The 15,657-nt window shown below is 37.9% G+C and overlaps 1 protein-coding gene across 8 annotated transcripts in view; it reads left to right on the plus strand.

Annotated features, from left to right (window-relative positions):
* The window catches only part of LOC148178294 (uncharacterized), a 101,540-nt gene that overhangs the window by 49,021 nt on the left and 36,862 nt on the right, over positions 1 to 15,657 (plus strand). The window lies entirely within an intron of this gene.

Below are 15,657 nucleotides of genomic sequence, written 5' to 3' on the forward strand. Positions count from 1 at the left end.
TGAGGAGAAAGCGGTTAAAGATGAAAAAATTCCTACTCCGAAAGACAAAACTCCTTCTCCTGAAAAACCATCTGAAATTGAAATTAAACCAGCGGAAGTTGTTTCTAAAGGAAAATCACCAGTAGAAGAGGAAGCGGTTAAAGATGATAAAATTCCTACTCTGAAAGACAAAACTCCCTCTCCTGAAAAACCATCTGAAATTGAAATTAAACCAGCGGAAGATGTTTCTAAAGGAAAATCGCCAGTAGAAGAGGAAGCGGTTAAAGATGATAAAATTTCTACTCCGAAAGACAAAACTCCCTCTCTTGAAAAACCATCTGAAATTGAAATTAAATCAGCGGAAGTTGTTTCTAAAGGCAAATCGCCAGTTGAGGAGAAAGCAGTTAAAGATGATAAAATTTCTACTCTGAAAGACAAAACACCCTTTCCTGAAAAACCATCTGAAATTGAAATTAAACCAGCGGAAGTTGTTTCTAAAGGAAAATCGCCAGTAGAAGAGGAAGCGGTTAACGATGATAAAATTACTGCTCCGAAAGACAAAACTCCCTCTCTTGAAAAACCATCTGAAATTGAAATTAAATCAGCGGAAGTTGTTTCTAAAGGCAAATCGCCAGTTGAGGAGAAAGCAGTTAAAGATGATAAAATTTCTACTCTGAAAGACAAAACACCCTTTCCTGAAAAACCATCTGAAATTGAAATTAAACCAGCGGAAGTTGTTTCTAAAGGAAAATCGCCAGTAGAAGAGGAAGCGGTTAACGATGATAAAATTCCTACTCCGAAAGACAAAACTCCCTCTCCTGAAAAACCATCTGAAATTGAAATTAAACCAGCGGAAGTTGTTTCTAAAGGAAAATCGCCAGTAGAAGAGGAAGCGGTTAACGATGATAAAATTCCTACTCCGAAAGACAAAGCTCCCTCTCCTGAAAAACCATCTGAAATTGAAATTAAACCAGCGGAAATTGTTTCTAAAGGCAAATCGCCAGTTGAGGAGAAAGCGGTTAAAGATGATAAAATTCCTACTCCGAAAGACAAAACTCCTTCTCCTGAAAAACCATCTGAAATTGAAATTAAACTAGCGGAAGTTGTTTCTAAAGGCAAATCGCCAGTTGAGGAGAAAGCGGTTAATGATGATAAAATTCCTACTCCGAAAGACAAAACTCCTTCTCCTGAAAAACCATCTGAAATTGAAATTAAACCAGCTGAAGTTGTTTCTAAAGGAAAATCGCCAGTAGAAGAGGAAGCGGTTCAAGATGATAAAATTTCTACTCTGAAAGACAAAACTCTCTCTTCTGAAAAACCATCTGAAATTGAAATTAAATCAGCGGAAGTTGTTTCTAAAGGCAAATCGCCAGTTGAGGAGAAAGCTGTTAAAGATGATAAAATTCTTACTCCGAAAGACAAAACTCCTTCTCCTGAAAAACCATCTGAAATTGAAATTAAACCAGCGGAAGTTGTTTCTAAAGGAAAATCGCCAGTAGAAGAGGAAGCGGTTAAAGATGATAAAATTTCTACTCTGAAAGACAAAACTCCCTTTCCTGAAAAATCATCTGAAATTGAAATTAAACCAGCGGAAGTTGTTTCTAAAGGCAAATCGCCAGTTGAGGAGAAAGCGGTTAAAGATGATAAAATTCCTACTCCGAAAGACAAAACTCCCTCTCCTGAAAAACCATCTGAAATTGAAATTAAACCAGCGGAAGTTGTTTCTAAAGGCAAATCGCCAGTTGAGGAGAAAGCGGTTAAAGATGATAAAATTCCTACTCCGAAAGACAAAACTCCCTCTCCTGAAAAACCATCTGAAATTGAAATTAAACCAGCGGAAGTTGTTTCTAAAGGCAAATCGCCAGTTGAGGAGAAAGCGGTTAAAGATGATAAAATTCCTACTCCGAAAGACAAAACTCCCTCTCCTGAAAAACCATCTGAAATTGAAATTAAACCAGCGGAAGTTGTTTCTAAAGGCAAATCGCCAGTAGAAGAGGAAGCGGTTAAAGATGATAAAATTCCTACTCCGAAAGACAAAACTCCTTCTCCTGAAAAACCATCTGAAATTGAAATTAAACCAGCGGAAGTTGTTTCTAAAGGAAAATCGCCAGTAGAAGAGGAAGCGGTAAAAGATGATAAAATTTCTACTCTGAAAGACAAAACTCCCTTTCCTGAAAAATCATCTGAAATTGAAATTAAACCAGCGGAAGTTGTTTCTAAAGGAAAATCGCCAGTAGAAGAGGAAGCGGTTAAAGATGATAAAATTCCTACTCCGAAAGACAAAACTCCCTCTCCTGAAAAACCATCTGAAATTGAAATTAAACCAGCGGAAGTTGTTTCTAAAGGCAAATCGCCAGTTGAGGAGAAAGCGGTTAAAGATGATAAAATTCCTACTCCGAAAGACAAAACTCCTTCTCCTGAAAAACCATCTGAAATTGAAATTAAACCAGCGGAAGTTGTTTCTAAAGGAAAATCGCCAGTAGAAGAGGAAGCGGTTAAAGATGATAAAATTTCTATTCTGAAAGACAAAACTCCCTCTCCTGAAAAATCATCTGAAATTGAAATTAAATCAGCGGAAGTTGTTTCTAAAGGAAAATCGCCAGTTGAGGAGAAAGCGGTTAAAGATGATAAAATTCCTACTCCGAAAGACAAAACTCCCTCTTCTGAAAAACCATCTGAAATTGAAATTAAACTAGCGGAAGTTGTTTCTAAAGGAAAATCGCCAGTTGAGGAGAAAGCGGTTAAAGATGATAAAATTCCTACTCCGAAAGACAAAACTCCCTTTCCTGAAAAACCATCTGAAATTGAAATTAAACCAGCGGAAGTTGTTTCTAAAGGCAAATCGCCAGTTGAGGAGAAAGCGGTTAAAGATGAAAAAATTCCTACTCTGAAAGACAAAACTCCCTCTCCTGAAAAACCATCTGAAATTGAAATTAAATCAGCGGAAGTTGTTTCTAATGGAAAATCACCAGTAGAAGAGGAAGCGGTTAAAGATGATAAAATTCCTACTCCGAAAGACAAAACTCCTTCTCCTGAAAAACCATCTGAAATTGAAATTAAATCAGCGGAAGTTGTTTCTAAAGGCAAATCGCCATTTGAGGAGAAAGCGGTTAAAGATGATAAAATTCCTACTCTGAAAGACAAAACTCCCTCTCCTGAAAAACCATCTGAAATTGAAATTAAACTAGCGGAAGTTGTTTCTAAAGTCAAATCGCCAGTTGAGGAGAAAGCGGTTAAAGATGAAAAAATTCCTACTCCGAAAGACAAAACTCCTTCTCCTGAAAAACCATCTGAAATTGAAATTAAACCAGCGGAAGTTGTTTCTAAAGGAAAATCACCAGTAGAAGAGGAAGCGGTTAAAGATAAAATTCCTACTCCGAAAGACAAAACTCCCTCTCCTGAAAAACCATCTGAAATTGAAATTAAACCAGCGGAAGATGTTTCTAAAGGAAAATCGCCAGTAGAAGAGGAAGCGGTTAAAGATGATAAAATTTCTACTCTGAAAGACAAAACTCCCTCTCCTGAAAAATCATCTGAAATTAAAATTAAACCAGCGGAAGTTGTTTCTAAAGGAAAATCGCCAGTTGAAGAGGAAGCGCTTAAAGATGATAAAATTCCTACTCCGAAAGACAAAACTCCCTCTCCTGAAAAACCATCTGAAATTGAAATTAAACCAGCGGAAGTTGTTTCTAGAGGCAAATCGCTAGTTGAGAAAGCGGTTAAAGATGATAAAATTTCTACTCCGAAAGACAAAACTCCCTTTCCTGAAAAACCATCTGAAATTGAAATTAAATCAGCGGAAGTTGTTTCTAAAGGCAAATCGCCAGTTGAGGAGAAAGCGGTTAAAGATGTTAAAATTCCTACTCCGAAAGACAAAACTCCCTCTCCTGAAAAACCATCTGAAATTGAAATTAAATCAGCGGAAGTTGTTTCTAAAGGCAAATCGCCAGTTGAGGAGAAAGCGGTTAAAGATGATAAAATTCCTACTCCGAAAGACAAAACTCCCTCTCCTGAAAAACCATCTGAAATTGAAATTAAATCAGCGGAAGTTGTTTCTAAAGGCAAATCGCCAGTTGAGGAAAAAGCGGTTAAAGATGATAAAATTCCTACTCCGAAAGACAAAACTCCCTCTCCTGAAAAACCATCTGAAAATGAAATTAAATCAGCGGAAGTTGTTTCTAAAGGCAAATCGCCAGTTGAGGAGAAAGCGGTTAAAGATGATAAAATTCCTACTCTGAAAGACAAATCTCCCTCTCCTGAAAAACCATCTGAAATTGAAATTAAACCAGCGGAAGTTGTTTCTAAAGGCAAATCGCCAGTTGAGGAGAAAGCGGTTAAATATGATAAAATTTCTACTCCGAAAGACAAAACTCCCTCTCCTGAAAAACCATCTGAAATTGAAATTAAACCAGCGGAAGTTGTTTCTAAAATAAAAACGCCAGCAGAAGAGGAAGCGGTTAAAGATGATAAAATTCATACTCCGAAAGACAAAACTCCTTTTCGTGAAAAACCATCTGAAATTGAAATTAAACCAGCGGAAGTTGTTTCTAAAGGAAAATCGCAAGTTGAAGAGGAAGCGGTTAAAGATGATAAAATTCCTACTCCGAAAGACAAAACTCCCTCTCCTGAAAAACCATCTGAAATTGAAATTAAACCAGCGGAAGTTGTTTCTAAAGGCAAATCGCCAGTTGAGGAGAAAGCGGTTAAAGATGATAAAATTCCTACTCCGAAAGACAAAACTCCCTCTCCTGAAAATCCATCTGAAATTGAAATTAAACCAGCGGAAGTTGTTTCTAAAGGAAAATCGCCAGTAGAAGAGGAAGCGGTTAAAGATGATAAAATTCCTACTCCGAAAGACAAAACTCCCTCTCCTGAAAAACCATCTGACATTGAAATTAAACCAGCGGAAGTTGTTTCTAAAGGCAAATCGCCAGTTGAGGAGAAAGCGGTTAAAGATGATAAAATTCCTACTCCGAAAGACAAAACTCCCTCTACTGAAAAACCATCTGAAATTGAAATTAAACCAGCGGAAGTTGTTTCTAAAGGAAAATCGCCAGTAGAAGAGGAAGCGGTTAAAGATGATAAAATTTCTACTCTGAAAGACAAAACTCCCTCTTCTGAAAAACCATCTGAAATTGAAATTAAACCAGCGGAAGTTGTTTGTAAAGGCAAATCGCCAGTTGAGGAGAAAGCGGTTAAAGATGATAAAATTCCTACTCCGAAAGACAAAACTCCCTCTACTGAAAAACCATCTGAAATTGAAATTAAACCAGCGGAAGTTGTTTCTAAAGGAAAATCGCCAGTAGAAGAGGAAGCGGTTAAAGATGATAAAATTTCTACTCTGAAAGACAAAACTCCCTCTTCTGAAAAACCATCTGAAATTGAAATTAAACCAGCGGAAGTTGTGTGTAAAGGCAAATCGCCAGTTGAGGAGAAAGCGGTTAAAGATGATAAAATTCCTACTCCGAAAGACAAAACTCCCTCTCCTGAAAAACCATCTGAAATTGAAATTAAACCAGCGGAAGTTGTTTCTCAAGGCAAATCGCCAGTTGAGGAGAAAGCGGTTAAAGATGATAAAATTCCTACTCCGAAAGACAAAACTCCCTCTCCTGAAAAACCATCTGAAATTAAACCAGCGGAAGTTGTTTCTAAAGGAAAATCGCCAGTAGAAGAGGAAGCGGTTAAAGATGATAAAATTCCTACTCCGAAAGACAAAACTCCCTGTCCTGAAAAACCATCTGAAATTGAAATTAAACCAGCGGAAGTTGTTTCTAAAGGAAAATCGCCAGTAGAAGAGAAAGCCGTTAAAGATGATAAAATTCCTATTCCGAAAGACAAAACTCCCTCTCCTATAAAACCATCTGAAATTGAATATAAACCAGCGGAAGTTGTTTCTAAAGGAAAATTGCCAGTAGAAGAGGAAGCGGTTAAAGATGATAAAATTCCTACTCCGAAAGACAAAACTCCCTCTCCTGAAAAACCATCTGAAATTGAAATTAAACCAGCGGAAGTTGTTTCTAAAGGCAAATCGCCAGTTGAGGAGAAAGCGGTTAAAGATGATAAAATTCCTACTCCGAAAGACAAAACTCCCTATCCTGAAAAACCATCTGAAATTGAAATTAAACCAGCGGAAGTTGTTTCTAAAGGCAAATCGCCAGTTGAGGAGAAAGCGGTTAAAGATGATAAAATTCCTACTCCGAAAGACAAAACTCCCTCTCCTGAAAAACTATCTGAAATTGAAATTAAACCAGCGGAAGTTGTTTCTAAAGGCAAATCGCCAGTTGAGGAGAAAGCGGTTAAAGATGATAAAATTCCTACTCCGAAAGACAAAACTCCCTCTCCTGAAAAACCATCTGAAGTTGAAATAAAACCAGCGGAAGTTGTTTCTAAAGGAAAATCGCCAGTAGAAGAGGAAGCGGTTAAAGATGATAGAACTCCTACTCCGAAAGACAAAACTCCTTCTCCTGAAAAACCATCTGAAATTAAAGTTAAACCAGCGGAAGTTGTTTCTAAAGGCAAATCGCCAGTTGAGGAGAAAGCGGGTAAAGAAGATAAAATTCCTACTCCGAAAGACAAAACTCCCTCTCCTGAAAAACCATCTGAAATTGAAATTAAACCAGCGGAAGTTGTTTCTAAAGGAAAATCGCCAGTAGAAGAGGAAGCGGTTAAAGATGATAAAATTCCCACTCCGAAAGACAAAACTCCCTCTCCTGAAAAACCATCTGAAATTGAAATTAAACCAGCGGAAGTTGTTTCTAAAGGAAAGTCGCCAGTAGAAGAGGAAGCGGTTAAAGATGATAAAATTCCTACTCCGAAAGACAAAACTCCCTCTCCTGAAAAACCATCTGAAATTGAAATTAAACCAGCGGAAGTTGTTTGTAAAGGCAAACCGCCAGTTGAGGAGAAAGCGGTTAAAGATGATAAAATTACTACTCCGAAAGACAAAACTCCCTCTCCTGAAAAACCATCTGAAATTGAAATTAAACCAGCGGAAGTTGTTTCTAAAGGAAAATCGCCAGTAGAAGAGGAAGCGGTTAAAGATGATAAAATTCCTACTCCGAAAGACAAAACTCCCTCTCCTGAAAAACCATCTGAAATTGAAATTAGACCAGCGGAAGTTGTTTCTAAAGGAAAGTCGCCAGTAGAAGAGGAAGCGGTTAAAGATGATAAAATTCCTACTCCGAAAGACAAAACTCCCTCTCCTGAAAAACCATCTGAAGTTGAAATTAAACCAGCGGAAGTTGTTTCTAAAGGAAAATCGCCAGTAGAAGAGGAAGCGGTTAAAGATGATAAAATTCCTATTCCGAAAAACAAAACTCCCTCTTCTGAAAAACCATCTGAAATTGAAATTAAACCAGCGGAAGTTGTTTGTAAAGGCAAATCGCCAGTTGAGGAGAAAGCGGTTAAAGATGATAAAATTCCTACTCCGAAAGACAAAACTCCCTCTCCTGAAAAACCATCTGAAATTGAAATTAAACCAGCGGAAGTTGTTTCTAAAATAAAATCGCCAGCAGAAGAGGAAGCGGTTAAAGATGATAAAATTCATACTCCGAAAGACAAAACTCCTTCTCCTGAAAAACCATCTGAAATTGAAATTAAACCAGCGGAAGTTGTTTCTAAAGGAAAATCGCAAGTAGAAGAGGAAGCGGTTAAAGATGATAAAATTCCTACTCCGAAAGACAAAACTCCCTGTCCTGAAAAACCATCTGAAATTGAAATTAAACCAGCGGAAGTTGTTTCTAAAGGCAAATCGCCAGTTGAGGAGAAAGCGGTTAAAGATGATAAAATTCCTACTCCGAAAGACAAAACTCCCTCTCCTGAAAAACCATCTGAAATTGAAATTAAACCAGCGGAAGTTGTTTCTAAAGGAAAATCGCAAGTAGAAGAGGAAGCGGTTAAGGATGATAAAATTCCTACTCCGAAAGACAAAACTCCCTCTCCTGAAAAACCATCTGAAATTGAAATTAAACCAGCGGAAGTTGTTTCTAAAGGAAAATCGCCAGTAGAAGAGGAAGCGGTTAAAGATGATAAAATTCATACTCCGAAAGACAAAACTCCTTCTCCTGAAAAACCATCTGAAATTGAAATTAAACCAGCGGAAGTTGTTTGTAAAGGCAAACCGCCAGTTGAGGAGAAAGCGGTTAAAGATGATAAAATTCCTACTCCGAAAGACAAAACTCCCTCTCCTGAAAAACCATCTGAAATTGAAATTAAACCAGCGGAAGTTGTTTCTAAAGGCAAATCGCCAGTTGAGGAGAAAGCGGTTAAAGATGATAAAATTCCTACTCCGAAAGACAAAACTCCCTCTCCTGAAAAACCATCTGAAGTTGAAATAAAACCAGCGGAAGTTGTTTCTAAAGGAAAATCGCCAGTAGAAGAGGAAGCGGTTAAAGATGATAAAATTCCTACTCCGAAAGACAAAACTGCCTCTCCTAAAAAACCATCTGAAATTGAAATTAAACCAGCGGAAGTTGTTTCTAAAGGAAAATCGCCAGTAGAAGAGGAAACGGTTAAAGATGATAGAACTCCTACTCCGAAAGACAAAACTCCTTCTCCTGAAAAACCATCTGAAATTAAAGTTAAACCAGCGGAAGTTGTTTCTAAATGCAAATCGCCAGTTGAGGAGAAAGCGGGTAAAGAAGATAAAATTCCTACTCCGAAAGGCAAAACTCCTTTTCCTGAAAAACCATCTGAAGTTGAAATTAAACCAGCGGAAGTTGTTTCTAAAGGAAAATCGCCAGTAGAAGAGGAAGCGGTTAAAGATGATAAAATTCCCACTCCGAAAGACAAAACTCCCTCTCCTGAAAAACCATCTGAAATTGAAATTAAACCAGCGGAAGTTGTTTCTAAAGGAAAATCGCCAGTAGAAGAGGAAGCGGTTAAAGATGATAAAATTCCTACTCGGGAAGACAAAACTCCTTCTCCTGAAAAACCATCTGAAATTGAAATTAAACCAGCGGAAGTTGTTTCTAAAGGAAAATCGCCAGTAGAAGAGGAAGCGGTTAAAGATGATAAAATTCCTACTCCGGAAGACAAAACTCCCTCTCCTGAAAAACCATCTGAAATTGAAATTAAACCAGCGGAAGTTGTTTCTAAAGGAAAATCGCCAGTAGAAGAGGAAGCGGTTAAAGATGATAAAATTCCTACTCCGAAAGACAAAACTCCCTCTCCTGAAAAACCATCTGAAATTGAAATTAAACCAGCGGAAGTTGTTTCTAAAGGAAAATCGCCAGTAGAAGAGGAAGCAGTTAAAGATGATAAAATTTCTACTCTGAAAGACAAAACTCCCTCTTCTGAAAAACCATCTGAAATTGAAATTAAACCAGCGGAAGTTGTTTCTAAAGGCAAATCGCCAGTTGAGGAGAAAGCGGTTAAAGATGATAAAATTCCTACTCCGAAAGACAAAACTCCCTCTCCTGAAAAACCATCTGAAATTGAAATTAAACCAGCGGAAGTTGTTTCCAAAGGCAAATCGCCAGTTGAGGAGAAAGCGGTTAAAGATGATAAAATTCTTACTCCGAAAGACAAAACTCCCTCTCCTGAAAAACCATCTGAAGTTGAAATTAAACCAGCGGAAGTTGTTTCTAAAGGCAAATCGCCAGTTGAGGAGAAAGCGGTTAAAGATGATAAAATTCCTACTCCGAAAGACAAAACTCCCTCTCCTGAAAAACCATCTGAAATTGAAATTAAACCAACGGAAGTTGTTTCTAAAGGCAAATCGCCAGTTGAGGAGAAAGCGGTTAAAGATGATAAAATTCCTACTCCGAAAGACAAAACTCCCTCTCCTGAAAAACCATCTGAAATTGAAATTAAACCAGCGGAAGTTGTTTCTAAAGGCAAATCGCCAGTTGAGGAGAAAGCGGTTAAAGATGATAAAATTCCTACTCCGAAAGACAAAACTCCCTCTTCTGAAAAACCATCTGAAATTGAAATTAAACCAGCGGAAGTTGTTTCTAAAGGCAAATCGCCAGTTGAGGAGAAAGCGGGTAAAGATGATAAAATTCCTACTCCGAAAGACAAAACTCCCTCTCCTGAAAAACCATCTGAAATTGAAATTAAACCAGCGGAAGTTGTTTCCAAAGGCAAATCGCCAGTTGAGGAGAAAGCGGTTAAAGATGATAAAATTCCTACTCCGAAAGACAAAACTCCCTCTCCTGAAAAACCATCTGAAGTTGAAATTAAACCAGCGGAAGTTGTTTCTAAAGGAAAATCGCCAGTAGAAGAGGATGCGGTTAAAGATGATAAAATTCCTACTCCGAAAGACAAAACTCCCTCTCCTGAAAAACCATCTGAAGTTGAAATTAAACCAGCGGAAGTTGTTTCTAAAGGAAAATCGCCAGTAGAAGAGGAAGCGGTTAAAGATGATAAAATTCCTACTCCGAAAGACAAAACTCCCTCTCCTAAAAAACCATCTGAAATTGAAATTAAACCAGCGGAAGTTGTTTCTAAAGGAAAATCGCCAGTAGAAGAGGAAGCGGTTAAAGATGATAAAATTCCTACTCCGAAAGACAAAACTCCCTCTCCTGAAAAACCATCTGAAATTGAAATTAAACCAGCGGAAGTTGTTTCTAAAGGCAAATCGCCAGTTGAGGAGAAAGCGGTTAAAGGTGATATAATTCCTACTCCGAAAGACAAAACTCCCTCTTCTGAAAAACCATCTGAAATTGAAATTAAACCAGCGGAAGTTGTTTCTAAAGGAAAATCGCAAGTAGAAGAGGAAGCGGTTAAAGATGATAAAATTCCTACTCCGAAAGACAAAACTCCCTCTCCTGAAAAACCATCTGAAATTGAAATTAAACCAGCGGAAGTTGTTTCTAAAGGCAAATCGCCAGTTGAGGAGAAAGCGGTTAAAGGTGATATAATTCCTACTCCGAAAGACAAAACTCCCTCTCCTGAAAAACCATCTGAAATTGAAATTAAACCAGCGGAAGTTGTTTCTAAAGGAAAATCGCCAGTAGAAGAGGAAGCGGTTAAAGATGATAAAATTCCTACTCCGAAAGACAAAACTCCCTCTCCTGAAAAACCATCTGAAATTGAAATTAAACCAGCGGAAGTTGTTTCTAAAGGCAAATCGCCAGTTGAGGAGAAAGCGGTTAAAGATGATAAAATTCCTACTCCGAAAGACAAAACTCCCTCTCCTGAAAAACCATCTGAAATTGAAATTAAACCAGCGGAAGTTGTTTCTAAAGGAAAATCGCCAGTAGAAGAGAAAGCCGTTAAAGATGATAAAATTCCTATTCCGAAAGACAAAATTCCCTCTCCTGAAAAACCATCTGAAATTGAAATTAAACCAGCGGAAGTTGTTTCTAAAGGAAAATCGCAAGTAGAAGAGGAAGCGGTTAAAGATGATAAAATTCCTACTCCGAAAGACAAAATTCCCTCTCCTGAAAAACCATTTGAAATTGAAATTAAACCAGCGGAAGTTGTTTCTAAAGGCAAATCGCCAGTTGAAGAGAAAGCGGTTAAAGATGATAAAATTCCTACTCCGAAAGACAAAACTCCCTCTCCTGAAAAACCATCTGAAATTGAAATTAAACCAGCGGAAGTTGTTTCTAAAGGCAAATCGCCAGTTGAGGAGAAAGCGGTTAAAGATGATAAAATTCCTACTCCGAAAGACAAAACTCCCTCTTCTGAAAAACCATCTGAAGTTGAAATTAAACCAGCGGAAGTTGTTTCTAAAGGAAAATCGCCAGTAGAAGAGGAAGCGGTTAAAGATGATAAAATTTCTACTCCGAAAGACAAAACTCCCTCTCCTGAAAAACCATCTGAAATTGAAATTAAACCAGCGGAAGTTGTTTCTAAAGGAAAATCGCCAGTAGAAGAGAAAGCCGTTAAAGATGATAAAATTCCTATTCCGAAAGACAAAACTCCCTTTCCTGAAAAATCATCTGAAATTGAAATTAAACCAGCGGAAGTTGTTTCTAAAGGAAAATCGCCAGTAGAAGAGGAAGCGGTTAAAGATGATAAAATTCCTACTCCGAAAGACAAAACTCCCTCTCCTGAAAAACCATCTGAAATTGAAATTAAACCAGCGGAAGTTGTTTCTAAAGGCAAATCGCCAGTTGAGGAGAAAGCGGTTAAAGATGATAAAATTCCTACTCCGAAAGGCAAAACTCCCTCTACTGAAAAACCATCTGAAATTGAAATTCAACCAGCGGAAGTTGTTTCTAAAGGAAATTCGCCAGTAGAAGAGAAAGCCGTTAAAGATGATAAAATTCCTATTCCGAAAGACAAAACTCCCTCTCCTGAAAAACCATCTGAAATTGAATCTAAACCAGCGGAAGTTGTTTCTAAAGGAAAATCGCCAGTAGAAGAGGAAGCGGTTAAAGATGATAAAATTCCTACTCCGAAAGACAAAACTCCCTCTCCTGAAAAACCATCTGAAATTGAAATTAAACCAGCGGAAGTTGTTTCTAAAGGAAAATCGCCAGTAGAAGAGGAAGCGGTTAAAGATGATAAAATTCCTACTCCGAAAGACAAAACTCCCTCTCCTGAAAAACCATCTGAAATTGAAATTAAACCAGCGGAAGTTGTTTCTAAAGGCAAATCGCCAGTTGAGGAGAAAGCGGTTAAAGATGATAAAATTCCTACTCCGATAGACAAATCTCCCTCTCCTGAAAAACCATCTGAAATTGAGATTAAACCAGCGGAAGTTGTTTCTAAAGGCAAATCGCCAGTTGAGGAGAAAGCGGTTAAAGATGAAAAAATTCCTACTCCGAAAGACAAAACTCCCTCTCCTGAAAAACCATCTGAAATTGAAATTAAACCAGCGGAAGTTGTTTCTAAAGGCAAATCGCCAGTTGAGGAGAAAGCGGTTAAAGATGATAAAATTCCTACTCCGAAAGACAAAACTCCCTCTCCTGAAAAACCATCTGAAATTGAATCTAAACCAGCGGAAGTTGTTTCTAAAGGAAAATCGCCAGTAGAAGAGGAAGCGGTTAAAGATGAAAAAATTCCTACTCCGAAAGACAAAACTCCCTCTCCTGAAAAACCATCTGAAATTGAAATTAAACCAGCGGAAGTTGTTTCTAAAGGAAAATCGCCAGTAGAAGAGGAAGCGGTTAAAGATGATAAAATTCCTATTCCGAAAGACAAAACTCCCTCTCCTGAAAAACCATCTGAAATTGAATATAAACCAGCGGAAGTTGTTTCTAAAGGAAAATCGCCAGTAGAAGAGGAAGCGGTTAAAGATGATAAAATTCCTACTCCGAAAGACAAAACTCCCTCTCCTGAAAAACCATCTGAAATTGAAATTAAACCAGCGGAAGTTGTTTCTAAAGGAAAATCGCCAGTCGAAGTGGAAGCGGTTAAAGATGATAAAATTCCTACTCCGAAAGACAAAACTCCCTCTCCTGAAAAACCATCTGAAATTGAAATTAAACCAGCGGAAGTTGTTTCTAAAGGCAAATCGCCAGTTGAGGAGAAAGCGGTTAAAGATGATAAAATTCCTACTCCGAAAGACAAAACTCCCTCTCCTGAAAAACCATCTGAAATTGAAATTAAACCAGCGGAAGTTGTTTCTAAAGGCAAATCGCCAGTTGAGAGGAAAGCGGTTAAAGATGATAAAATTCCTACTCCGAAAGACAAAACTCCCTCTCCTGAAAAACCATCTGAAGTTGAAATTAAACCAGCGGAAGTTGTTTCTAAAGGAAAATCGCCAATAGAAGAGGATGCGGTTAAAGATGATAAAATTCCTACTCCGAAAGACAAAACTCCCTCTCCTAAAAAACCATCTGAAATTGAAATTAAACCAGCGGAAGTTGTTTCTAAAGGAAAATCGCCAGTAGAAGAGGAAGCGGTTAAAGATGATAAAATTCCTACTCCGAAAGACAAAACTCCCTCTCCTAAAAAACCATCTGAAATTGAAATTAAACCAGCGGAAGTTGTTTCTAAAGGAAAATCGCCAGTAGAAGAGAAAGCCGTTAAAGATGATAAAATTCCTATTCCGAAAGACAAAACTCCCTCTCCTGAAAAACCATCTGAAATTGAATCTAAACCAGCGGAAGTTGTTTCTAAAGGAAAATCGCCAGTAGAAGAGGAAGCGGTTAAAGATGATAAAATTCCTATTCCGAAAGACAAAACTCCCTCTCCTGAAAAACCATCTGAAATTGAATATAAACCAGCGGAAGTTGTTTCTAAAGGAAAATCGCCAGTAGAAGAGGAAGCGGTTAAAGATGATAAAATTCCTACTCCGAAAGACAAAACTCCCTCTCCTGAAAAACCATCTGAAATTGAAATTAAACCAGCGGAAGTTGTTTCTAAAGGAAAATCGCCAGTAGAAGAGAAAGCCGTTAAAGATGATAAAATTCCTATTCCGAAAGACAAAACTCCCTCTCCTGAAAAACCATCTGAAATTGAATATAAACCAGCGGAAGTTGTTTCTAAAGGAAAATCGCCAGTAGAAGAAGAAGCGGTTAAAGATGATAAAATTCCTACTCCGAAAGACAAAACTCCCTCTCCTGAAAAACCATCTGAAATTGAAATTAAACCAGCGGAAGTTGTTTCTAAAGGCAAATCGCCAGTTGAGGAGAAAGCGGTTAAAGATGATAAAATTCCTACTCCGAAAGACAAAACTCCCTCTCCTGAAAAACCATCTGAAATTGAAATTAAACCAGCGGAAGTTGTTTCTAAAGGCAAATCGCCAGTTGAGGAGAAAGCGGTTAAAGATGATAAAATTCCTACTCCGAAAGACAAAACTCCCTCTCCTGAAAAACCATCTGAAGTTGAAATTAAACCAGCGAAAGTTGTTTCTAATGGAAAATCGCCAATAGAAGAGGATGCGGTTAAAGATGATAAAATTCCTACTCCGAAAGACAAAACTCCCTCTCCTAAAAAACCATCTGAAATTGAAATTAAACCAGCGGAAGTTGTTTCTAAAGGAAAATCGCCAGTAGAAGAGGAAGCGGTTAAAGATGATAAAATTCCTACTCCGAAAGACAAAACTCCCTCTCCTAAAAAACCATCTGAAATTGAAATGAAACCAGCGGAAGTTGTTTCTAAAGGAAAATCGCCAGTAGAAGAGAAAGCCGTTAAAGATGATAAAATTCCTATTCCGAAAGACAAAACTCCCTCTCCTGAAAAACCATCTGAAATTGAATCTAAACCAGCGGAAGTTGTTTCTAAAGGAAAATCGCCAGTAGAAGAGGAAGCGGTTAAAGATGATAAAATTCCTACTCCGAAAGACAAAACTCCCTCTCCTGAAAAACCATCTGAAATTGAAATTAAACCTGCGGAAGTTGTTTCTAAAGGAAAATCGCCAGTAGAAGAGGAAGCGGTTAAAGATGATAAAATTCCTACTCCGAAAGACAAAACTCCCTCTCCTGAAAAACCATCTGAAATTGAAATTAAACCAGCGGAAGTTGTTTCTAAAGGAAAATCGCCAGTAGAAGAGGAAGCGGTTAAAGATGATAAAATTCCTACTCCGAAAGACAAAACTCCCTCTCCTAAAAAACCATCTGAAATTGAAATTAAACCAGCGGAAGTTGTTTCTAAAGGAAAATCGCCAGTAGAAGAGAAAGCCGTTAAAGATGATAAAATTCCTATTCCGAAAGACAAAACTCCCTCTCCTGAAAAACCATCTGAAATTGAATCTAAACCAGCGGAAGTTGTTTCTAAAGGAAAATCGCCAGTAGAAGAGGAAGCGGTTAAAGATGATAAAATTCCTATTCCGAAAGACAA

Source organism: Gnatocerus cornutus, chromosome 2 (assembly GCF_029298725.1).
Source record: "Gnatocerus cornutus isolate USDA-ARS CGAHR chromosome 2, icGnaCorn1.1, whole genome shotgun sequence".
Classification (NCBI taxonomy): Eukaryota; Metazoa; Arthropoda; class Insecta; order Coleoptera; family Tenebrionidae; genus Gnatocerus; species Gnatocerus cornutus.